The sequence below is a fragment of the Vombatus ursinus genome, unplaced genomic scaffold, assembly GCF_900497805.2.
Source record: "Vombatus ursinus unplaced genomic scaffold, bare-nosed wombat genome assembly UNPS02011014.1, whole genome shotgun sequence".
Taxonomy (NCBI): Eukaryota; Metazoa; Chordata; class Mammalia; order Diprotodontia; family Vombatidae; genus Vombatus; species Vombatus ursinus.
Genome location: NW_020950792.1, coordinates 14493689 through 14504200, shown reverse-complemented (window position 1 = coordinate 14504200; position 10512 = coordinate 14493689). Strand labels below are relative to the sequence as shown.

At 36.0% G+C, this 10512-nt stretch overlaps 1 pseudogene; it reads right to left on the bottom strand.

Annotated features, from left to right (window-relative positions):
- Nucleotides 1-5712: 5712 nt before the first annotated feature.
- On the bottom strand, nt 5713-7855 carry LOC114038435 (annotated as a pseudogene).
- Nucleotides 7856-10512: the final 2657 nt, after the last annotated feature.

The following is a 10512-nucleotide window of genomic DNA, read 5'->3' as shown; positions in this document are numbered from 1 at the left end:
ATTTTACAGATGAGGAAACTGAGACCTTGAGATTTCAGGTGACTTAACTAAGATCACACAGGTAGTAAGAATAAAAGACAGAATTTGAATCCTGGTCTTCTGATTCGAAAGCTATGCTCTTCCCAATGTAATACATTTGTGAGAGCAGACAGAATTGAATGGCTTCATTAAGGTATTGGAGTCTCCCAAGAGAAGATGCTCATCTTCCTCTGGCTCTAGAGTAAATGAACATTAAGCATGAATTGATTGATTATTTATTTAAGAATTGAGTTGGGAAGAAAAGGGAACCTATAATAAATGACCCAATTTTGTTCAGTAAATTAGAAGTCATTGAGGAGCCAAGATGGCAGAGGGAAAGCAGTGACTTTCTTGAGCTCTCCCCCCAAACCCCTTCAAATACCTATAAAAAATGGCTCTAAACAAAGTCTAAAGCAGCAAAACCCACAAAAAGACAAAGTGAAACAAATTTCCAGCCAAAGATAGCCTGGATGGTTGATCAGAAAGGTATATCGCGCCGGGCGGGGAGAGGAGTGCAGTTTGGCACTGGCGGGCAGGCTGCAGTGACCCTGGAGCAGGCTTCAGAGGACTGAATAGCAGGCAGCTGTGGCAGTTTCCAGACTTCTCAACCCATGAATGGCAAAGACAACTTGGAGGGTCAGTGGGTGAAGTCTTTGACTGCGATGAGAGAGGAGCTAGGTCTCAGCCGCAGGTCTTGAGCACAGCCCAGGGCTGCAGCTGTTTCCTGAGCTTCTGGCCCACAGACTGAGGGGGAATCAAGTGGCTGATCAGAGGGGGATTCCAGGATTCTCTTTGCCAGTGCTGACGCAGGAATCTCTGGCTTTACCAGTGCTTGGATCTGGGTCACAGTTTTGGGGGCGGTCCTAGAGTGAGGAGGAACGCTGGTATGTTGAAACAGTGGAGAGAAAACACCTCGCCCCTTATCATAGCACCTTGGAAGAACTGAAAATTTTCAGATCCCTAGAAGTATCTCTGAAAACAGCTGTACAAATCCCCGAAGCTTGGAACAGTACATTCTCCACATTGGAAGGAGACTTTTACCTTAACAAAGAGGTTAAAACTCAAGTAATTAGCCAGGATCATGAGTAAGTAGCACAAAAAGAGTCAGACTGTATTATCTTACTTTGGTGACAAAGAAGATCAAAACATACAACCAGAAGAAGACAACAAAGTCAAAGCTCCTATATCCAAAACTTCCAAGAAAAATATGAATCAGTCCTAGGCCTTGGAAGAGCTCAAAAGGGATTTTGAGAAGCAAGTAAGAGAAATAGAGGAAAAATTGGAAGAGAAATGAGAGTGATGCAAGAAAATCATGAAAAACAAGTCAACAGCTTGCTAAAGGAGACCCAAAAAAATACTGAAGAAAATAATATCTTAAGAAATAGCCTAAGCCAAATGGCAAAAGAGGTCCAAAAAGCCAATGAGGAGAAGAATGCCCTAAAAAGCAAAATTGACCAAATGGAAAAGGAAGTCCAAAAGATTACTGAAGAAAATACTTCCTTAAAAATTAGAATAGAGCAATTGGAAGCCAGTGACTTTATGAGAAATCAAGACACTGTAAAACAAATCCAAAAGAATGAAAAATTAGAAAACATTGTGAAATATCTCATTGGAAAAAGAATCTGACCTGAAAAATAGATCCAGGAGAGAGAATTTAAAAATTATTGTACTATCTGGAAGCCATGATCAAAAAAAGAGCCTAGACATCATCTTTCAAGAAATTATCCAGGAAAACTGTCCTGATATTTTAGAACCAGAGGGCAAAATAGAAATTGAAAGAATCTACCGATCTCCTCCTGAAAGAGATCCCCAAAGGAAAACTCCTAGGAATATTGTAGCCAAATTCTAGAGTTCCCAGGTCAAGGAGAAAATATTACAAGCAGCCAGAAAGAAACATTTCAAGTATTGTGGAAACACAATCAGGATAACACAAGATTTAGCTGCTTCTACATTAAGGGACCACAGCACATGGAATATAATATTCCAGAGGGCAAAGGAGATAGGATTACAACAAAGAATCACCTACCCAGAAAAACTGAGTATAATTGTGCAGGTGAAAAAATGGTCATTCAGTGAAATAGAGGACTTTCAAGCATTCTTGATGAAAAGACCGGAGCTGAATAGAAAATTTGATTTTCAAATACAAGACTCAAGTGGAACATGAAGAGGTAAACAGGAAAGAGAAAATCATGAGACTTATTATGGTCGAAATGTTTACAATCCTGCAAGGAAAGATGGTATTTATAACTCATGAGACCTTTGTCAGTATTAGGGTAGTTGGAGGGGAAATAATTATATGTACGTATATATAGATACAGATAGATAGATAGATAGATAGATAGAGGGCACAGGGTGAGTTGAAAATGAAGGGGTCATATCTAGAGAATAAAATTAAGGGGTGAGAGAGGATTATACTAGGAGAAGGAGAAAGGAAGAGGTAGAATGGGGTAAATTATCTTACAAAAAAAAACAGAAAAGAAAAGTCTCTTACAGTGGAGGCAAAACGGAGGAAGGTGAGAGGGAATGAGTGAATCTTATTCTCATCAGATTTTGCATAAGGAGGGAATAACACACACACTTAATTGGGTATGGAAATCTGTCTTACCCTAAAGGAAAATAGGGGGGCGGGGAGGGAACAAGAGAGTAGGGGGATGATAGAGAAGAGGGCAGATTGGGAAAGGGGGTAATCAGAAGCAAGTACTTCTGAAGAGGGACAGGGTGAAAAGAAAGAATAGAATAAATGGGGGGCAGGATAGGATTAAGGGAAATAGAGTTAGTTTTTCACAACATGTCTACTATGGAAGTGTTTTGCATAACTGCACATATATAACCTATATTTAGTTGCATGCCTTATCAGTGAGTGTGGGTGGGGAGGGAGGAGGGGAGAAAATTTGGAACCCAAAGTTTTAAAAACACATGTTTAAAAAAAATGTTTTCACATGCAACTGGAAAATAAGAAATACAGGAAATGGGGGTACAGAAATCCATCCTGCCCTACAGGAAAATTGAAGGGGAAGGGGATAAGAGAAGGGGGGGAGAGATAGAAGAGAAGGCAGAGTAGGGGAAGGGGTATTCAGAATGCATGCCATCTTGGTGTGGGGGGAGCGGTAACATGGGGTGAAAATTTGGAACTCAAAATCTTGTGGAAATAAATGTTGAAAACAAAAAAATAAATAAAAATTACCATTAAAAATGGAAAAAAAAAGAAGTCATTGAGTAAGAGAGTGTAGAGAGAAGTAAAGGTGGCCTCTAGAGAGAAGAGACAATAAGGGAGTCAGATAAAGAGTCCATCCTGAAAAAAATGAAAGAATTGCATTTGTCAGTGACCACCACTTGGGGTTTTGCAAAAAAAGTTTTACAAGATGAAATTTACAAATTATTGCGGCTTTCTCCATTTTATTTCATACTTACAGAAGTGGGAAAGACAAATGATGGTAGTAAAAAGACTGTATTTTAGAGAGAAATGAAAAATGATAGGACAATAAGATCAAAGGTAGATAAGGTAAAGTTGAACTGGATCACGATTTTGAAGATAGTGGAATAAGGAAAAAGTAGAGGTGATATAGCTTAGAAAACTATTATTATTACTATTAGTAGTAGTAGTAATAGTACTAGAGGGAGGAGAAAGAGGAAGAGGATCAGCAGCAACAGCTGAAGCAATGGAAGAAATAGCAGCATTAGTAGCAAAATCAGTAGCAGTGATGGTAGTAGTAGTAGTAATATAGGTAGCATTTACATAGCACTTTAAGGTTTACAAATTATCTCATTTAATAGTGTAGTAGTAGTAGTAGTAGATCAATCTTCAGTTATTCAGCAGGGTATGGAACCAGAGTTAGCGTAGAGGGAACAAGAGTGTAGCATCTGGTTTGGTTCACTTAGCAGTTACAGGTGCAGAGATTATTCAGAGTGTCAGATGTCATTGATCACTTTCTGCTGCAGCATGTCAGTTGTAGCCCCAATTCTCAGGTGAAGATCTCCTAGGAAATAGGGAAATCATAAGTCCGAATTCTGGGGTTTTGTTGTGGCTGAGATCATCCAGAGGGTGAGTGCAAAGGATTGTTGTTATGCCAAGTTCAGTGTACAGTTTGCTTGCTGGGCCTTAACTCTGAAAAAGAGAGTGTCTCCTAATATCTTGACAATTCTTATTCCTTTACCTTTGGACTACTAATTAGGCTTTCCACCAAAGGATAAGTGGAGTAAAGTAAAGGAAATGAAATTCATATTAGTCAGTTTAGGTTTTTGTTTGCAGCTCAGTTATGACTTTTTTCTGAAGGATTTTGAAGCTATTGGCTGAAATTAAGTTTGGAGTTTAAGTGTGGATTTAAGCTATAAAGAGTCTAATTAATTCATTACTCTGAATAATTAAACATTGATTTTAAGACCTTCCTTGATAATATTCAGATGACTTAGGATAAAATGTAAAAGCCTTCTGATTCTCATTTCAAGAAGAATTGACTTCTAATAGAAAATAATTAGTTTTGAACCTGCAATTATAATTTAAAAAATATCAGTGAAAGTATCTAATCTGTTAAGCAGATATCAAGTTCATATTTCAACTCTACTGCCCCTTCATGTACCTGTGAAGGTAGTTTAACTGTCATCTGAATCAGAACTGGCATCTAACCTAACAAACAAAACATACTAGAGACAGGAGAGTAAGGATACAAACAAAAGTTTAATTAATTCTAGAGGTAGGAAAATGATGTATGCATACTGAAGTCTCCTTCTCCTGAGAAGGAGGGCTTAAGGCTGCTAAGTCTGGGACCACTTATATACATGAAAGGGGTTGACCCACAATGCAATCATTCTTAGATCTTGATATAGTTCTCATGGTTGGCATTTCTTGGGACAATAAAGGCATTCATGGGTTCCATGGGAACAGTTATTGTCTCAAGTCTTAGGAGTTGTGGCCAACCTGCTAGATACAGAATCAGAACTCTGTGACTGGAACAAGTGTACAGTACCTATCAGTTACAAGGAAAGGGAATGTGAATATGTGATGGATGGCCCTGTGAAATAGAGGGAACTAAATACCTCAGTGAACACCTGGTGCTGTTCCAAACAATACACTTTGCCAGAGGGTGATGCTGTACCAAAAGATTATTGTTATGCCAACCTCAGGGCACAGACTACTTGTTAGGCCTTAGCTCTGGAAAATGAGATATCTCCAAAATATTTTGACATAACACATACTAAAATATTCATGTAAATCAATGAATCTATGAGGGTTGAGGAGAAAAAAAAAATCTTCTCATAGTCTCCTTTTATAGGGTGGTCCAAATCTCAGCCAAATCTTCATTTACCACTAACTACTCTGTTTGGTTTCCACTTCACCACCATCACCATCACATCATTACATCATTATGAACTGTTCAGTCATTTGTCAGTCACATCTAACTCTTTGTGACCTCATTTTGGGGTTTTGTTTGGCAAAGATAATGGAGTGGTTTGCCATTTCCTTTTCCAGCTCATTTTACAAATAAGGAAACTGAGCAAGCAGAATTAAGTGACTTTCCTAGAATCACACATCTAGTAATTGTCTGAGGTCAATTTGAATTCAGGAAGATTCATCTTTCTGATTCTAGGGCTAGCACTCTAATCACTGTGCCACCTAGTTGCCTTCACTCTATCTAGCCTCCACTTTTTTTTTTTACTTGACAAAAGTTATTTATTTCTAACACATTTTTAGAAATTTTATTTTTGACTGGACTTAGATTTCAAAGCGGAGGTTCTCAGGGAAGATAGTCAGTGTCTCTTAGCAATCTGTTGCTATCGTTTTTCTTTAGTCTCCTTCATTTCTTGGCCAAAAGCTTAGTATATTCTGCTGCTTCTTCCTTGTTCTGGGTACCGTTGCTTCTTCAAAGCAATGTGTCTACATTTGTGCTGCAAAATTCGGGGAGTCACCAGATGCTGAATTTTAGGAGCCTTGGTCCTGGGTTTCTTACCTTCCTTGTTGAGGGGCTTTCTCACAACATATTGCTGGACATCATCTTCTTTGGACAAGTTGAAAAGTTTGTGGATTCTGCTAGCTCTTTTGGGCCCCAGGCAATGAGGCACAGTTGTATCTGTCAGTCCTGGTATATCCTTCTCACCTTTCTTCACAATAACCAAGTTGAGGACACTCAGGTTGGTAACCACAATGCAGCCCCTAACAGATTTACATTTTCTGTCTCCAGTTCTTCTAGGGTGATAGCAAGAATGGCCCTTACTGAGCAGCAGGCAGACACGTCCGTGAGCCAAAACACCCTGCTTCATGGGGAAGCCTTGTTTGTCATTCCCACCACTGATAACGGACCACATAACCCTTCCATTCTTCACCCAGAGCATCAGCAGAAACTTCAGTGGCCATCCGTTTCTCATAAAAGGTCCACAGTGCTTTCTCTCATCATCAACTTCGAAGAGTTTCTGACAGCCAGTGGCTGGGAAAAGAGATGTTGAGCTTTATCTTTGCACAGCCACCCTCTTCAGACCTGCCACGGGAAAGGGCCAGCTGCCACTTTTATAATTTCTTTTGGTATATCTTCCCCCATTAGATTGTAAGCTCCTTGAAGGCTAGGACTGTCTTTGTTTTTCTTATTTGAATCTCCAGCACTTAGCACAATGCCTAGCACACAATAGGGGTCTTAATAAAAGCTTATCCTGTCTTATTATGGATTTGAATATTCCCTCCATTAATGTAGATTTCAACTCATCCACATGTGCTTTTCATGTGTGACTCAGGTCTACTCATCATTTTTCCACAAGGTATTCAATTAACATCCTGGAAGCCCCTCTTGCTTTAATGCACAAAAAATGACAAAGCAAATAACAAAAAATAGTGTGGGTAGTTTGCAGAATACGGAAGTAAAGATCACTGATGCAATAGAACACAATTTGGATTGATGTCTAGGATCAGTGAACAACTATTGGAAAATTCATTGTTAGGGTCATGTTGTCATTGTAATTCTTAACTATAATTAAAATGAGTACCTTTAGATTTTTATGGTCATTGTTGTCTATCAGTAAATACCTATAATATTTGAAATGTCAGTCTAGTTGTACAAAGATGAGTTTAATTGTCAGTTGTATCAAGAAAAAAGAAAGATATTTCAACAAAGTGAAAGCTATGGATAATAATTTAGACAAAGTAGAAATGTTTATTTCTTAACATTTTAAATGAACTAAGTACATAAAAGGTTAAGAACAAAAACTATGGCTTTAGGGGAAATGGATTAAGGTTGACAACCAGATTTAGAACCAAAATTACTTTTTGTCTAATTAAGATCATTGTCTTCATTATCCCCTGAAAGGATCAGCCTTAAAATCCACCTTATGGCAGTACTATCATTCCGTTTCAAAAATGATTAAGGTAGGATTCACTGGAGAAAGACTTAATCCTTGAAAGAAGTGGTCAAGTATGGAACTGAATAGCCTAAAGTGAAAATTAAATTAAATATTGTCCTCTTTGCTGGAACTGAATGTCAGTACAAAACTATATCTTGCCATTTTGTGACTTTGTCTTTATTCAGGATTCCTGTAACTTTTGCTCCAATTTGGCATGGAGAGATGTCTAAGGGGATGGCAATTGGATAGCGTTAACTATGCTAGTTTGAACTTTTTCCACTCTAAGCTAGATATGATTTGTTTTAAAATAAAATTGTATATTACTGAAATGACTGGACAATAACAAAGTTAGATTAATAAAAAATGGTTCTGAGGGATTTCTGACTAAAACAAAAGAAAGAAGGACAGAAAGAAGGGAAGAAAGAAAGAAAAAAGAAGGAAGGAAGAGAAGAGTGGAAAATTTTGTATTATCATCTCTTCAGATGTTCAACCTTTCTCACCTTCTCTGTTCCATTCTGAGCTTGAATTGTGCATCCTCCCCTATCTCACCTGAAATTGACTGTTTTCTCCTTCTGGTTTTTAAGAGACTACTTTGATTTCAAATAGAGTATCCCTGAAATTCAAAACAAAATAATGTATGTAAATATGTGAGATCTCTCTATATTTTATTTTTTTTTCCCTGTAGCAGGTCCACTGCCCTCAGCTAACATTTATCAGGGAAAAAAAAATGGTTCTCAAGAAGAAATATAGTTATAAAGGAAGAAAGATAATTACATGAGAAAATCATAACTGACCATGAAAAATTTGTTAAGACATACTATCCATCTACTGGCTCAAGCTAAATTATTAGTGGCATTCTGATTTATTATAATCTTGTTAATATTTACCACATTGTATTACTATAGGTATTTTTCTTTGTAGTTCCTCAGTAACCTAACACAGCACTTTTCACACACTAAAAATTGAACATTTTTATTTGAATGAAAGGAACCACTCAAGCGAAACAAACAAATGCATTTTTATAATTATATGTAAATACATGTATACATACATGTACATATATAGTTATGGGAGACGTACTTCCTCTCTGAGTTCATGTGGTGGGTAACTGCTGACAAATTTGTATTTACCATAAGACAGAAATTACAAAGGCAAAAACCTAGGTTTTATTATTATATATAATGTTTAATTATTATGTTTATGTTGGTTGTATACTTATTATTTATTATTATTGTTATTATTATTATTATGTTTAAGCATAGCTATGTTCAGGCCTCAGAAAACCTGAACAACTACATGAATTCTGACAAGGCTCCACATAGGCAAAATTACATCAGAGTGACAGAAAAATAATTCATTTACATATTGCAATCTTATACATTCCTCTTAGGCCCTAAAAGTTAAAGAACAAATAGCTCTATAATGTCATACTTACTTCAACGTCATAAAAGTTGAACAAACTTAATTAAAGAGAGTCATAATCTTATACATTACTTAAAAAAACAAATCTTACCAAACAAATTCTATAGGTTAAAAAAAAAGTCAGATTTCAGATTAAACTACATTTAGAGAATTCACAAGTTGTCTTGTTGAGGAGGAAAATTTACATGTTGTCAAGAAATAAAGGACAGGTGAGATTTTATATACATATATACACATAACTATATATAAAAATATGTATATATAGCTATTACATGCATATACATAACAGCAGACACATATATACATATACAAACAAAAAAAGTATATATACACACATATATAGGTATATATATGCATACATACACCCTTAAATCTACTAAGCTCTATGATGAAAACCCTGTCTCACATCAATTAATGTGTTCTTTAAATTTAATACCAATTACAAAATTATGTGGCCATTACAGAGTTATTTTGCTAAAGCCTGAGGCAAGAAATGTGTGAGTACCAATATAGTTAGAAAAAGGTCAGTCATAATTATTTTACTTACAATTTTCTTCCTCTAAGGTAAATAATGGATATTGGAGAAAACAAAAGGATCTAATGAAAGGGAATAGAATATATACTGTTCTGACTTGGCACTTCATGATGAAGAACAAAGTGGTTATTGTTTTAATTTGAATAGTCCCAATAAAAAATCATCTTATTTCTCAAAAGTTTAAACAAAATCTGACTCTCTTGTATCTATATAAATATGGTCAAGTCCCTTAACCCCAAGCCCCAGTTTCCTTATCAGTAAAAATGGGATTAGAGAGCTATCACTGTCACAAAGCAATTATAGTAACAGTGCTAAATTATAAAATATCATATAAATGTGAGTTATCAGTATTAATTGTAGCAATACTAACCATCATATTCTGCTTTTGTCTAGGTAGCTTATTTTTGCTCTTTTGATATTTTTATAATTAGAAAAGTGTTAATAATTATATATATATTTTTATTGGAGCTCTAGGAAAGTGATCTCAATGATTAATTTTGATGTAACCTTTTAAAATTCTTCTGTTTCTTTAAAAATCAAACTGAGGCAAGTAAACAATCATCTCTTAACTAATAACACCACTATAAATCTTCAGTGTTCTAATTCATTTTAGATTTTACCTTCAATGACCAAAAAAAGACTGAGAGTCGGTCTTTTTCTTTCTCTTTGAAATAGATCTAAATGTGTAATCCTATAAAGTTACAGAACAAAATCATGTGTAACATTAAATAACTACAGCATTCCAGGAAACTAGAAGTTTGTACTCAAAGAATCACATGTAAAAGTTCTAGGTGATTTAATAGTTGTACGGAACATCCCATGAAGGCATTTCCCCTATCAATATAGGTCAGCAGTTTCTCTGTGATTTATAGTCATAGACAATTGCCTAGGAAAAAGAAAAGTTAAGTGACTTGTCCAGGGTCATGGAATCATTTTGTTTCAGAAGCAAGATTTGTAACAAGATCTTCTTGACTCAGCTCGACTGTGCCCACTCCAACACACTGAAAACACAGAATCACACATAAAATCCTAATAAATCAATTCAAATGACTTATTCTGGCATTTATAGTCATCCATAATCAGTCCCCCATAAGACTTGTTCAAATCTAATTCTCACTTCTATTATTAACTCTCTGCTCCTTCCAGACTAATCTGCTACTAAACATTCAAAATATATTACAGCATTTGTGCCTTAATCCAGCCTAATCCCAGTT